Raw genomic sequence first — 14224 nt, 5'->3', positions numbered from 1 at the left:
AGTCTCACTTTTTTCATTTTACAGATAGGAAAACTGAGGCACAAAGTGGGAATGACTTGCCCACAGTTACACAGCTAATTAGTGTTATAGCTGGGACTAGGACACATCTCTTCTGATTCACATTTTAGTACTGTCTCTACTAAGCCATGCTGTCTTAAATATATGTGTGTGTATGTATACACACACACACACACACACACACACACACACACATATATATATACCACCCCCATCACCTCGAGAGATGCTGATGACCAGCACCAATGACCTATCCCTTCCTGAGAGGACTCTTGATAACCCTAGTATTGAGACATGCCATTCCTAGAGTCATAGAGCCCTAGAATAATCAGTCTGGAAAGGACCTTTAAGATCATCTAGCTCAACCCTTGAGGTTCAGAGAAAGGAGACTTGCCCACGATCACAATTCCATTAACTGATGGAGCCAGAATTCATTTGTTAGGGAATCAGATGCAGAACTGGAAAGGACTTTAGAGGTCATTGATAAGGAAATTGAGACCCAGAAAAGAGAACTTTGTCCAAATAATATTAACATTTATATAGTGTTTTTAAGGTTTGCACTTATTATCTCATCTGATCCTCACAGAGAACCCTGAGAGATAGGTAAAAGATTATCCCCATTTCATAGGTGAGGAAATTGAGTCTGATCTAAGGCAAAAGATTGGTCCAGGCTCACAGTGTCTAAAGCAGTATTTGAACTTAATTTTCCTTATCTCAAGTCCAGTGATCTATCTGCTTCTTCACCTAGCTGCACAAAGTATTCTCCTTTGGAATGTTTTCCCTCCTCATTTCTTGGAATGCCCATTTTTCTCCAGGACTTAGCTGGGATGCCACCTCCTACAAGAGGTCTTTAAAAAAAAAATTTCCCTAGTTGTTCACATTGCCCCCAAATTACTTTATATTTACTTTGCATAAATTTTGCATTTACATGTACATATTGTATCCCCACCCCTTACTCCCAGTAGAATGTAAGCTCCTTGAGGGCAGGGACTATATATTTTTTCATTATGTTTCCAGTACCTCAACAATTTCTTGCTCATACTAGGTAACTAAATGCTTGCTGAATTGAATTAGGTCTCATACACAGGAAGAACACAGATGCACCAGGATCCTGAGACAAGCTATGGCCTTCTCCTCCTCTTTCGTTCTTATGAAAAAAATGGCTGAGAGAACTCACTTTTAAGCTCTCAGATTCAGCTTTCCTGGCTAGAGACAGTTTCCAGAATCACACTTTGGAGGCTTCATTTAAAAACCTAAAGGAGCAGTTCTTGAAGGACCTCCTGATTCTTGACAAACCTTCCTCCATACAACTGTAACAACAACTATCCCAACCCCACTCCCACCCTGTCCTGCCTCTGGCTCCCCAAACTTTTCAAATTCACAGAAATAGGTCTTTCCAAGCCGGGGCTAGCAGCTTGAAGTCATAGATAATTGTGGGCTCTGGTGAAAATCACTTTATCCTTCAGGCCACTGCACTGAAGTGGACAGCTAGGGCTTTCATGTCGTCCTTTTATATGATTTTTAAAAGCAAGGGCTGGTGAGAAGAGGCAGTCTTCCTGTCAAAGCGATGGGACTCAAGCTTTAGAAACTGAAGGCTGAAATCAAGGGCTTCTCCAACGAAGATGTGTGCAAAAAGAACAAAGAGACAGCCAAAGACCATATTTAGAGTCATAAAAATCCTATTAAGACATTTAGAATAAGTTGCAGAAAGACATTTTAGAAGAATTGAATACTCAGCCAGAGAAGTAAGCCTGTTTATTGGACCCAACACCATGGGTCCATTGCCCAGGGGAGGAGAGGACCAGGTGAGATGATGGCCTCAGTGCCCATCCTATTTGATCTCTTGCTTAAATACACTTCAAAACATTGGGGCTCCATGGGGCTGGCCGTTAGCCCCTTCCTGTAATTATCTGGTGTCTCGTTAAGTTTTTATGAGTGTCTGTGCAAATAAATGCATTTGATGTGCACTTGTTTTGGCTAGGGCCTGCTTTATATAGGATGCATGTGTGTCTTCTGTTTGGCTTCAAAAACGACAAGAACGAGGAAGAAAATAAAACTTCAATATGGGAGTTGAGCTGGACTGGCTTGAGTTGTCATGCAGAGACGAGGAATACAGCTCAAACCATGGGGCTGCCAATTAATATTCCATCCGACAAGATTATTTATGAGTGTTCAGCATTGAGAATGTTTAATCGAGGAACATTTGGATAATTACAACAGCAAAGTGTCGTTTTGTTTGCCAGTCAGTTTTATTGAATGATCCATCTCTAGGCTGTGAAATTGTGCAATTGTATTAATGTGCAATTGTGGATTCCAGGGAAAGGTATTCAGAACATAAAAATGGGCCTGACCTTTGATTACTGCTCTCTTGTTTTGAGGCACATGAAATAAATAAAGGATTTTTTGCATATTTTATCATTTGCATTTTCATTGTCTTCTTTTTCATTCATTCATTCACTCATTCATTCTTCTCTCTGCAGTATGGGTTCCAAATTTATCCATCATTTATGTGAGAGGAAATTGAGAGGATAGGATCAGAAATTAACTGTTCCCTGTTATCCATCCATGGGATTCTCTAAGTTTGGAGGCAAATAGGAAAATATTAATAATGTCTCATGTTTCACTCTCAGACCAATAAGGGAACCTCAGAACATAGAATGTTAAGCTGCTAGATCATCTAGTCCAATCCCTCCCCTTCTCAATCTCCTCCCCGCCCCTGGATATTTTACAGAAGAAAACCTGAGACTGAAAGAGAGAGAAGACATTTCTCCAAGGTCACAGGGTTATGAGTAGCAGAATCTGGACTTGAACCTGGTTGTCCTTGCTCTGAATTCTTTGCTCTTACAATCAAACTATATTATGGTGCCTTGTAGTTTATAAAATGCTTTCCTAACAACAGCCCTGCAAGGCAGGTGGGGGTAAAATGCACAATTCCTATTTTACAAACATTACAGAGATGGTAATCCTTTGAGTCAGATTTCAAATGCAAGTACCCCCATTCTTTTGTTTTCAGCATCTTGTCCTAGTTCTTGTATTTACCAAATTTATAAGAAATCCTGCCATACTCTTGGAAAAGCTAACATAACCTTGGGGGCAATTTTCAGACACAGATCATTAAGTTGGGTTGAACAAGGAAAAAGCAGTCTTCAGACCTTGTAGGGATAGGAAGACAAGTAGCTCCCTCCCTTCTTTTTTATGCACATTTAAATGTCAAAGCCAGTCAAGATCTTGGGAGATCACAGAGCACACCCTCTTCCTTTCTTGGACAAGGTTACATTCAATATAGTCTAATCGATTGTCACTCTAATGGATTCATGCTGTCATTGATGCGGGTACCACTTCTTCTCTCCTTTTCAGCACAAATCTCAAGCCACTCATGCCCTCTTTTCCAAGAAATTATTGTCTGAATCTTTTTTTTTTTTATGAAGTACTTATTTAGTACCCCTTATGTGCCGAGCACCGGGCTAAACACTTACAGATAATATCTCATCTTTCTGTGAGTCTGCCATAGATGGTCCATTCACCACATAGAGGCCTTCTTCTGGACTTTCCAAACACTCAGTGTAGGTCTTGGTCTGTCCACTCATTATCCCTCATTTTTGTTACATGACAGGCCCGCCTCCCGTTCTGGTCAGCTGTGGAGATTTTTTAAAAGCATAATTCTTCAGGTGTAAGTCATTGTTAGGAACAGGCTGCGGCCTGTTTATACCCACCAGGTGTCTTCCATTTGCCCTTGGGTAACCTGCAATTATGAATCTTCTGAGATGGGGTTTTGTGATGTGGAGTAACATCTCCAGGAAGATATCAGTGTTAAAGAGACAGGTTTTTGCTGCAGGGAGAAGTTCAGAATCACTGAACGATGGGAAAACCTGCAAGACTTTCTCCAATACAACCCAGTCTGCTCCTCTCTTCCTTTTCAATCACAGGTCTAGTTCATTGTCCAACTTTAGTGTGTGTGTGTGTGTGTGTGTGTGTGTGTGTGTGTGTGTGACACACACAGAAAGAGAGGGAGAAAAAAACAGAGAAGGAGGAGGAGTGAAAAGAGAAACAGAGGAGGAGAATGAAAAGAGGAGGGAGAGGGAGATAAAGAAAGGGAAGGAGAGGGGAAGGGGAGAAAGAGAGAGAGAGAGAGGGAGAGAGAGAGCGCATTGGATTTCACAAGACTGTCTTGGTAAGATATATATGCACCTCCCAGATGCATATAAATAAACTTGGATCCGATAGCATCATTTACTACACAATTTCTTATTTGTACTGTGTTGTAGTGTATTCTCATCCATCATGTGGCTCTCCATTGTCTTTTCAGTGATCTCCACCTTTGATTTTGGGAGATTGTAGACCTCAAAACCCATACAACAACACGATGAATATTAGTATTTAAAACAGAAGAGGAATTGCCCATGCCCCTACCTCAATAATTTCAGAGATCTTAGATTTCAGGATTGAATAAATCAATCAAAGATATGAGCAAGTTGTGAACATGGCTTAGATATCTCAATTGAATCAAATAATCAATCAATGAAAGTTATTTTAACTAAGCTCAAAAAAGTCTCCAACCAAATTGGAAGTGAAAGCCCTAAAGGAAGCATGTTGAAATTTAGAGGAGAAAACAGGCCGTACCTATAGATTTTGTTTGCTCATTTGTTGATTTTGTTTGTTTTTGCAGCCAAATAGACCAATTTAAAGTTCAAGAGATTCCAGTGGAGAGTAAGGAGTTCTGCCAAGGAGAGGGAAGGATATAAGCTTTGGTCTCATACACCATGCTATCACTACCACCAAACCTACCTGGATCAAAGAATGGTCTTAGGAACTTTGAAAGATGAGAGGATCTGTATTTATCATTAGTACTACTAGTTTCCCTAGAGAGCAGTAGCTGGTCGCAATGTCTGCGTTAGAAGCTGAAGACATACTAGATATATGGAGGCAGGGTAGCTTCAAAACTCTACCAGGAGCCAAATAGAAACATGCTCCAGGAGAACTTCATGAGTACCCTCACAAAGGAGAAGAAAGGACTTCCAGAAATTAGGTGCTATAAATTACTCCTTTGTTACATGCACTCTTTAAACTTCAATCTACAAATACAAATATATAATTTGTATATACTGGTGGGATAGTAAGTCACAAACTTTTTTTTTGGGGGGGGTGGGTGTAAAGTTTTGTACCAATTGTTCTTACCAAAATACCTTAGTAAATATTACCTTTCTGAAAGTTATATCTGGTTGATAAGTTTGTATAAATTAGAACCATGTGGAAGAGCATCCTTGTGGGGGCTCATGAACTAAATAATTAGAAAGCTAACCCATGAGCCCTCAGGGTCCCTTAACTCCCTAAGGAGAGAGGTAACCAGTCTTGTTCAATAGACCCAATCTTCTGGTGTTAGTGAGTTTTGGGATAATAGGTTCAGAGCATGAGTTACAATAAGATAGGGTTTTGTTTCAGGGAAATTAATTCAGAGGGATATATGTATACCCTTTTTACCTGCTTGTCACAGTTTCAACAATATGCATTTTTCCATCCATAGTATTGTTAAAACTAATCATTTTTGTATTGCTGCAGGGTTTTTTTTTTTTTTTACAATATTCTGTGTAATTAATATTATTTTTTTTTCTGTTCTGGACTTGGACTTTATTCATTTACCAATGCAGAGTAGCAACTGTTTTGCTACTTACAGTTTTTGAAAGTCCCTGAAATATTAAGGCACTTCTTCAGAATCAAATAGCTTATTATATCAAATGTAGAACTTGAATCCTGGTCTTGCTGGCTCGAAGGCCAGAGCCTGAGCTACCGTGCCACGGTGCCAGGCTGTCTCTCTTGATATAATGCCGGTCTGCCAACAGAAGCATTTACAAAGCCTCGCCATTCATGGGGAGCCCTTTTTTTCAGGTTAGACTTTAAGTCAAACATCACTGATGAGGGCAGTGACCCCATTTGATGAGAATGTGTCCCTGTTTTATCTGTCACCTGGCATTAATCTTCTGGGCCCTTGAAGGAAGTTATCTTGGAAGTGACATCAGTCATAGATGTTGTATAACGTTAAACTCTTCACCCTTGGAACGTGAGAAGCGTTGTGGGACGGTGTGCAGGGAGAGCTGGCGGTCCCGCGTCTGAGCCCCAGCCCTGTTTCTGGCATGGACAGTAAGGATGCGACTTGGGGCCCGACAATCTCCAAACTGCAGCAGGGGTCAATCGCACTGGCAGAGGGAGGAATTCCCTGGGACAGACGGGACAATTTCGCTAACAGAAGATCACTCATCTTGAGTCCACGTGGCAAGCCCCTGATTCTGGCACCAGGAAATGTCTCAGGAAAGTCGGGCTGAAGTTCGCACAATTTCTGAGACCCCACCCCAGAAGGAGTTAACAGTGGGCACCAGCTCAGGCTGCCGGCTGCCAGCCCTTGGGAAGGAGGTGATTCAGTTGGCCAGGAATATGGCAGAGGAAGCAGGGGAAAGGGAGGGAAGGAGAGCAGGAGGCAGGGAGTTCAGGAAAGTAACTTGGGAATAAATAAACAAGGGCACCTCAGCAGCTCCCGGCCCCTCTGCTCTTTGCCTCTCCTGGCTCTCCCTTTGCAGGAGGGAGGACAGGAGCCAGGCAGTCGGGATGCCAAGCACAGAGGGGCATTGGGAGGTCAGAACGGCCCTGTTTTCTCTGGTCCAGTCCCTGCAGACAGCCAGAAAGAGCCATGGATTTGCAGTCAGAGAAGCAGAGTGGGTCGATAGCTGTGTCTGTAATGGAATCACCGGGCTTTCCCCCACGAATCTGTGTCATTTCCAGAGTGAACATGCTATGTTCTGCTTCTGAACATTCTGTGTGCCAGCATGGATATTTCATGGGGCTGTTTTTCTTAGCTTGAATCTCAAGGGTTCTAACACATTATGTTCTAAGAGCTCTTCAGAAACTCTCACACTTCATGTTCTGAGGTCCCTTCCAGTCCAAACAGTCTATAGTCTAACACTATGTTGGAAGGTTTCTCTTCCCGATCTGACTTTTTATGCTCTTAAGGGAACAGCTGCTTGGCTTGAGGGTGGAGGGATAAAAGATTCAGGAGAGAGCCACATAACAGGGGTCACGGCTAAAGGCAGCTGTGCCAGCTGGCCCACTTTCCCCTCCTTCCTTCCTTCCTTCCTCCCTGGGCTCTCCCAGCAGGCTAACTAAACATGAAGCACCTTCTCCCTTTCATTGGCCAGGGCCTCTCTCCTCCGGGCCATCTCCTCCCTTCTCCTGGGGTTAAGGCTGGAGTTCCCCCTCTCTTCCCACTTCCCCTCCAAGCTGAAAAGCTAGGCCCTCCTCCAAGCTGGGGCCAGGGGAGAGGGGAGCATAGACGCTTCAATCATTAGCGTCTTCCTTTTGCAGAGGTCCAGCTGTTGATTTTATGACAGAGGGAGCTCCCTGGGGTGCTGCTGTTGGGGTGGAAGAGAAGAAGCCATGCTTATCTCTTTTACTCTCCAGTCATTCTGCTCCATCCCAGGAGATCTTCATTAACCTCCAGGTCACACCTCTGATCTTGAGGACATTCTTGTCCAAGCCACAGAAACCTCTGCCATCTGGACATTCGCTTTAAACCCGGACTTTTCACGGTAGAAGTGCCCTCAGATCCTGAAGTCTCTCCTTATTGGGTGGTCCCTTCCAGAACCATCATTTTAAGGATGCTACCATGTCTCATTCCTCCTGACTCGAGACTTTCTCTGCCAGATTGCCACACTGGATTCCTTTCTTACATCCTTGCCTTTTCATTTTCCCTAAAAGATGCAAAGATAATTTTCAACATTCACCCTTGCAAAACCTTGTGTTCCATATCTTTCTCCCTCCCTTTCCCCCACCCCCTCCCCTAGATAGCAAGTAATCCAATATATGTTAAACATGTGCAATTCTTCTATACACATTTCCAGAATTATCATGTAGCACAAGAAAAATCAGATTAAAAAGGAAAAGAAAGAGAGAAAGAAAACAAAAAGCAACCAAACAACAAAGCTGAAAATACCATGTTGTGATCCATGTTCAGTCCCACAGTACTTTCTCTGGATGCAGATCCAGAGATCTCTCCATCATACGGCTATTGGAATTGGTCTGAATAATCTCATTGTTGAAAAGAGCCACATCCATCAGAATTGATCATCACATAATCTTGTTGTGGAGTATTTGGCCTAAAGTCACACAATGTTCTGTTGGTTCTACTCACTTCACTTAACTTCAGTTCATGTAAGTCTTTCCAGGCCTTTCTGAAATCAGCCTGCTGATCATTTCTTATAGAACAATAATATTCCATAACACTCATACACCATAACTTATTCAGCCATTTCCCAACCGAAGGGCATCCACTCAGTTTCCAGTTCTTTGCTATTACAAAAAGGGCTGCCACAAACATTTTTTGCACATGTGGGTCCATTTTTGTTTTCCTAAGTGAAACTTGTGTCTCTTCTGGTGATAGCACATGGACCCTGGTAACTTCTCTAAGTCTGGTACCCTGGAATAAACTCACCAGCTCATTAAGCAATCTTTTCCATTTTTGGATAATGATGATTCCGTCGAATGATGGATGGACTCAACTCCATTGATCACACTCATAGGTATCAGAGGATGACCGTAATAGAGGCAGTACCCAGTATGAAAAGCATTTAATAGATAAGAATTTGTCAGTGGACCAGAAAGATGAAAGAACGTTGAATGAATTGTAATTTTAACCTGAATTTCCCCTATGTGGAAAACCTTAAACATTTACCTAAACAGAAATAATTTCAAATTTTTTACTCCTTAACACTCCCCCTATTGTTCATGAACAATGACCAAATGTAGGTGGATATGGAGGCATTAGGCACAAATACTTGGATTTGTAATCATAGATTTTTTTTGGAGCCAAAAGGGACTTTAAATCATGGAACATGTTAAAATGTGAGACACAAAATAGAAACATCTAGTCCAATCCCTTCATTTCACAGATAAGGAAACTGAAATGTTTAACTGAAAAAGTAAAGTGATTTACCCAAGATCACAGGTAATTAGGAGTTCTTCTGGGGCTCATGCTTAGGGCTGGAGACTCCCAATCCATGCTTTAAAATAAAAGGAAATTTAAATCCAAGTATATATTTATAGATTTGATTGATTTTTATCAGTCATTGTAATGTTTAACATGAAATAATTATAAAGTCGAGATTAAAGCTAACACTACAAACGGTTTAATAAAAATATTTAGTAGGCCATCAGGCTCCACACTGTGCCTTTACCCTTGATTGCATAATCTTTCAAGCCATTTCTGGCTTTCACCCAGGGAAATAAAAAAATTACATCATCCAAAGGAATAGATTTTGCTTTGTCCTTTTCAGTATGAGGAAGAGCAGAAAGAAAGGGAGAAAAAGAAACAGAAAAAAGGGAAAGTAAAGAATAGGAGAGAGAACCTCTCCATCCTTCATGTTTGCCCAAGTGTCAGGTATCACTCATCCTGTAGGGATATGTGCCCTGTGGCCTTGATAAAAACCCCTGTAGTGGGACTTGAGTTTAAGTCATATGTTTGCAGCAGTAGCTCACCTTATGATCTTTATCAAGTCACAGCCTCCCCGAGGCTCATTTCCTCACCCATCATCTTGGCTGGACCAGGTTATCTACTGCGATCTCCAACCTTCTGTGTTCCATATTCTCATTCCACAGCCTTGGTTTCCTTCTGGCTTTGGCATTCTCTGATCTGAGCTCAGAAGTCTCCTCTGGGGCCTGTACTTATATGAGAAAGGTCACCAGCCACATATTTCTGCATTATCAGGTCTCCACCTGCTTTAGCCGACTGGTTTGTCTGCTAATTAAGGGGACTGACCCTAAAGCAAGGAAAGAAAAATAGTGACCCACCCCTACCTCATCCTAAATGCCTGAATGCAACTCAGAGAGACGTGCAATTTTAGTGACTGCTTGAAAAAAGCGCCAGGGATTTGCATCCCCAAGAATGTCATTGTGGAAATCCAGTTACCAGTAGCATTCTCTGCCTAACTATGACCATTCATAGAGCACCTGATCTTTGCTGTGAGGGACATCTTTCCTGAAACCAGCTGGGTTCAAACTCAGCTGACTATTAGAAAAATATATGCCTGTGATTGGACACCTATAACCTATATCATATTGCTTACTGTCTCAAGGAGGATGGAGTGAAGGGGAGAGAGAGAAAATTTGGAACTCAAATTTTTAAAAATAAAAATTTAAAAAAAATAAAAAAGGTTAAAATTATCTTTATATATAACAGGGGGAAATTATTTAAATTTTAATATATATATATATATATATATATATATGCCTGGTGACCTTATACATAGAGTTACAGAATGTTAAAGCTAGAAGAGAGCTTAAAATATTAAATATTAGAGTTGCAAGGGTCCTCAGACTAAAGAGTATTAGAATATAAAACATAAGATGTTAAAGATGCTGCCCTACAGGATGGTCTGAACCTATCTCAGATGGATCCAGACTGGCAGTCTAGGTAATCTGGTGCCAGTGTGAGAAGGTGGCAAAAAAGGAGTGGAGGTGGAAGCTTGGAAAGATCAAAGAGAGTCCCTGAATGCCTTTCTTTGCTTAGACATTCGATTGTGGTCACAATGAACTTTTTCTGTACTTTGTACGTTCCTCCAGCCGAAATACATTCTCCGGCCTCCTGATCTTGGTCTTATCCAATTTTTTTCCAAAATGGCCCAATTATACAGTCAACAGGGATAAGTATGGGAAGAGTGATAGGTCTAAGATCATGACACTTGGGTTCAAATCTTGGTACTGACTGCAACTAGCTGTGAGATCCTGGGCAATCTGTGGGACCCCAGGAGTTATTATTTCAAAGGACTTTAGAGATCATCTCATCCAAAATTCCTTGTAAAATAGCTGTGTTTATGTTTTTTCTTGTGTGTGTTTATGTATGTATATTGGTATATGTATGTGCATATATACACACATACTGACATACGTGTTATCTCATTTATTCTAATTATTCTTTTTTAATTTTTTATTTTAATTATAGCTTTTTATTTACAAGATATATGCATAGGTAATTTTTCAGCACTGACAATTGCAAAACCTTTTGTTCCAACTTTTCCTCTCCTTTCCCCCACTCCCTCCCCCAGATGGCAGGTTGACCTATACATATTAAATATGTTAAAGTATAAGTCAAATACAATATATGTATACATGTCCACACAGTTATTTTGCTGTATAAAAAGAATCGGACTCTGAAATAGTGTACAGTTAGCCTGTGAAGGAAATAAAAAATGCAGGCGGACAAAAATAGAGGGATTGGAAATTCTATGTAGTGGTTCATAGTCATCTCCTAGAGTTCTTTCGCTGTAGCCCTTAGTTTATATAACCCAACTTAGCTTCTTTTTACCAAATGCTGGCTACACAAAAGACCATCATAAATTGTGAATAGGAAGTAAACCCATTTAGCCAAACAAGCACCAAAAAGAAATTTGAGTTATAGAGATTAGAATATATTAAAGAATGTTAATATTTAAAAAAAGTAAATGAGTTTTTTTAGTTGAGGGTAAAATATGATTCATACTGAATCCAAAAGAGAAGGCTGATCTCACTTAATGAAGTACATTCCAGCAATCTTTAGGGAAGTGAGCTGGAAATCAGGCACTTGTTGAGCTTCCTTTAGATGCCTGTAGCTTTTCTCTCTACGGGTTTCTTCTGAAGACTCTCTGGATCTATAGAGCTTTGTCTTTGAAGAAGCTCTGGCCCCCAGTCTGACCCTTACTTGGAAATCAGATTGCACTCAGTGTTTCTCCACTGTTCAGGAGTCACATCTCCTTTAGAATATACAGCCATGTGCAAAATGCCTCAGGCTTAGATTCAAGCCATATTGTACATCCTAATTTTGCAGATTGGAAACTGAAGATCAGAGAATGAAATGTTTTATTCAAAGTAAATAGCAGTCAGAATTTGAATTCAGATCTTCTGACTTGAAACTTAGTGCCTTTTCCACTATATTTGCACTTTTCTGTTTCTTCGTTGTTTTTTTGCTCTGTTATTAACATGGAATCTATTACTCTTGCTCTTGAGGGTTATTTTCCCAACATTGGTTCCATGTTTAAAGTGAAGAGGAGCTGGTTTTTATCAAAGGCCAAAAATACAATGAAGCCTTTTTAGCCTCCTCTGAGAGTGTTTTCAAAGCTTACCCATCCCTCCTCCAAGCAGCTCTGGGACAGAGCAGGTGAAAGGTATGGATGGAGCGCCTGAAGCCATTTGCATCTTGGCCCCTTTCCCCTCTCTTGGGAGGGGGGAGAAGTGTGACAGCCTGGCCCTGGCCCACCTTTTGCAAGACAAGAAGAGGATCAGCTCTGGCCATCAACAGAGTCCATTGGGTAGTCTCCCATCCTTCCCAGCCCCTCTAGGCTCCGGAAGCAGGGGGTGGGGGGGGGGGTGAATTCACAGGCAAACTTTTGTTCTGGTGCAGAACAGACACTGTGACTGGGAAAGTGCTTCCCTTTGGTTTCCAGTGACTGCTGGCCACTTGAGTTCATGTTTATTTTCATAGTGTGCATTCCATGGCAATTAGTCCTGGGTGGGGAGGAGCTCCAAATACCGCCCTCCAGGGTGAGGATAGACCTGTGAGGATGGGTGAGGAAGGTCAGGGCCAAGGGGGCATGAGGGAGGGGCTTCTGAGGATGCCCCACAAAATCATGTCCCAGAGGAGCAGAAGCCGTTGGCTATCTCTGTCTTCATTCCCATGGCCCTCCCCAGCTGAGCCCTGTTGGAGCGGGAAGACCAGTTGGCCCTCTTCCCAAAGGTGGGATTAAAGGGGATGAGAGAAGGGAGATATGGAGTAGAGTTCAGAGGCAGTTACACTTGGACATAGACCATGGACTGCTAAAACTATCAGGGAAACATAGGATGTGAAGACATGACGTTCTGAGAACAATTGGCCCATCATGTTGTAGAGGAAGCAAATGAGCAACAAAGAGGAATTACAGTGATTTACCTAAGGTCTTATAGCAAGGTGAGTAGGGTGGCAAGGACTGAAACCCAGGTTTATTGAATCTTGTTAATGAACTTGCCTCTGCACATAAAAGAAACCATTCTCCAGAAGCTGAGGTCATAGAAGACAGAATCCCTGCCCCTCATCACGAAAGCAGTGGATGAGGAAGATGTAAGTCAGTCTGTAATTCTGGCCTGGAAAGTGGGGCTTTCTGTTCCTTCTCATTGATCTCTCTCTATTATGTCTATCTAAGAGTTCTTGCCACATTGAAAAATCTGTTATGGCTTTCCATAGCAGGTACCTCTTCTGTAGTCTTACTTATACCTTCAAATATTTGTTTTATGTTTAGATTATTTATTGTAGAATCCTAGAATGTCAAAGCTGAAACTTTAGATAATCTATTTCATCTCCTTGTTTTTATTTTATTTATAAATTTTATTTTTAGGTCTTCTCTATCTCTCTCTCTCTCTCACCTCCTAGTCTAATCCCATCTTTTTAGGAAGTAGTCGATCTCTAATTTGATGGACATCCCCCCCCCCCAGTTTCTAATTCTTCGCCACTCCAAGAAGAGTATATATTCCATCCCTTTCAGCTCTAACATTCTGGTTTTGGATTCCTTACAGAGCTAACATTCTATGTATCAATGAGCCTACCTAAATGTCAAGAAACAGGACTCTTAGGAGTGCAGATTTGGAGATGGGAGAGCTTTAACGGTCATCTGTATTTTACAAATGAAGAAACTGCGGTTCACAAAAGGGAAGTGACTGGGCCAAAGCCAACAATAGGAGGAGTGACAGAGTTGTGATTTGAACACAGGTCCTATAACTACAGGGTCAGCTAGGTGACACAGTATATGATGCACATAGAAATACTCATCTCCTTGAGTTCAAATCTGGCTTCAGACACTTTGTGATTCTGAGCAAGTCACTTAACTGTATTTGCCTCAGTTTCCTCATTTGTAAAAATGAGTTGGAGAAGGGAATGCAGACCACTTTAGTCCCTTTGCCAAGAAAATCCCCCATGACATCTCAAAGAGTCAACTGAACAACAGCAAAAGGTAAAAGCACATCCCTTAGTCTCCTTCTCTGCCCCGGTCCAAGAAGTCCCAGTGGGCCCAGCTCAGAATCACCAGACCTCTTGTTGAGAGGCATCGAGGAAGGCCTCTAGCTCTCACCCCAGCCAGTCAGGCAGCTCCTGGGCAGAGTTGGGATGGAGGGGAAGGAGGGAACTGAAGCCTTCTACAGGCTTTTCTTACACAGCTTGCCCCGC

At 41.7% G+C, this 14224-nt stretch overlaps 1 long non-coding RNA gene across 1 annotated transcript in view; it reads left to right on the top strand.

The window, feature by feature from the left end:
• The window catches only part of LOC116421739, a 14210-nt gene extending 11800 nt beyond the window's left edge, over window positions 1–2410 (top strand). Inside the window, exon 4 of the long non-coding RNA XR_004232242.1 lies at window positions 2000–2410. This is a non-coding gene — a long non-coding RNA (uncharacterized LOC116421739). The remainder of the gene's footprint in view (window positions 1–1999) is intronic.
• The last annotated feature ends 11814 nt before the right edge of the window (window positions 2411–14224 follow it).

Source organism: Sarcophilus harrisii, chromosome 2 (assembly GCF_902635505.1).
Source record: "Sarcophilus harrisii chromosome 2, mSarHar1.11, whole genome shotgun sequence".
Taxonomy (NCBI): Eukaryota; Metazoa; Chordata; class Mammalia; order Dasyuromorphia; family Dasyuridae; genus Sarcophilus; species Sarcophilus harrisii.
This window is presented reverse-complemented; position numbering and strand designations above follow the sequence as displayed.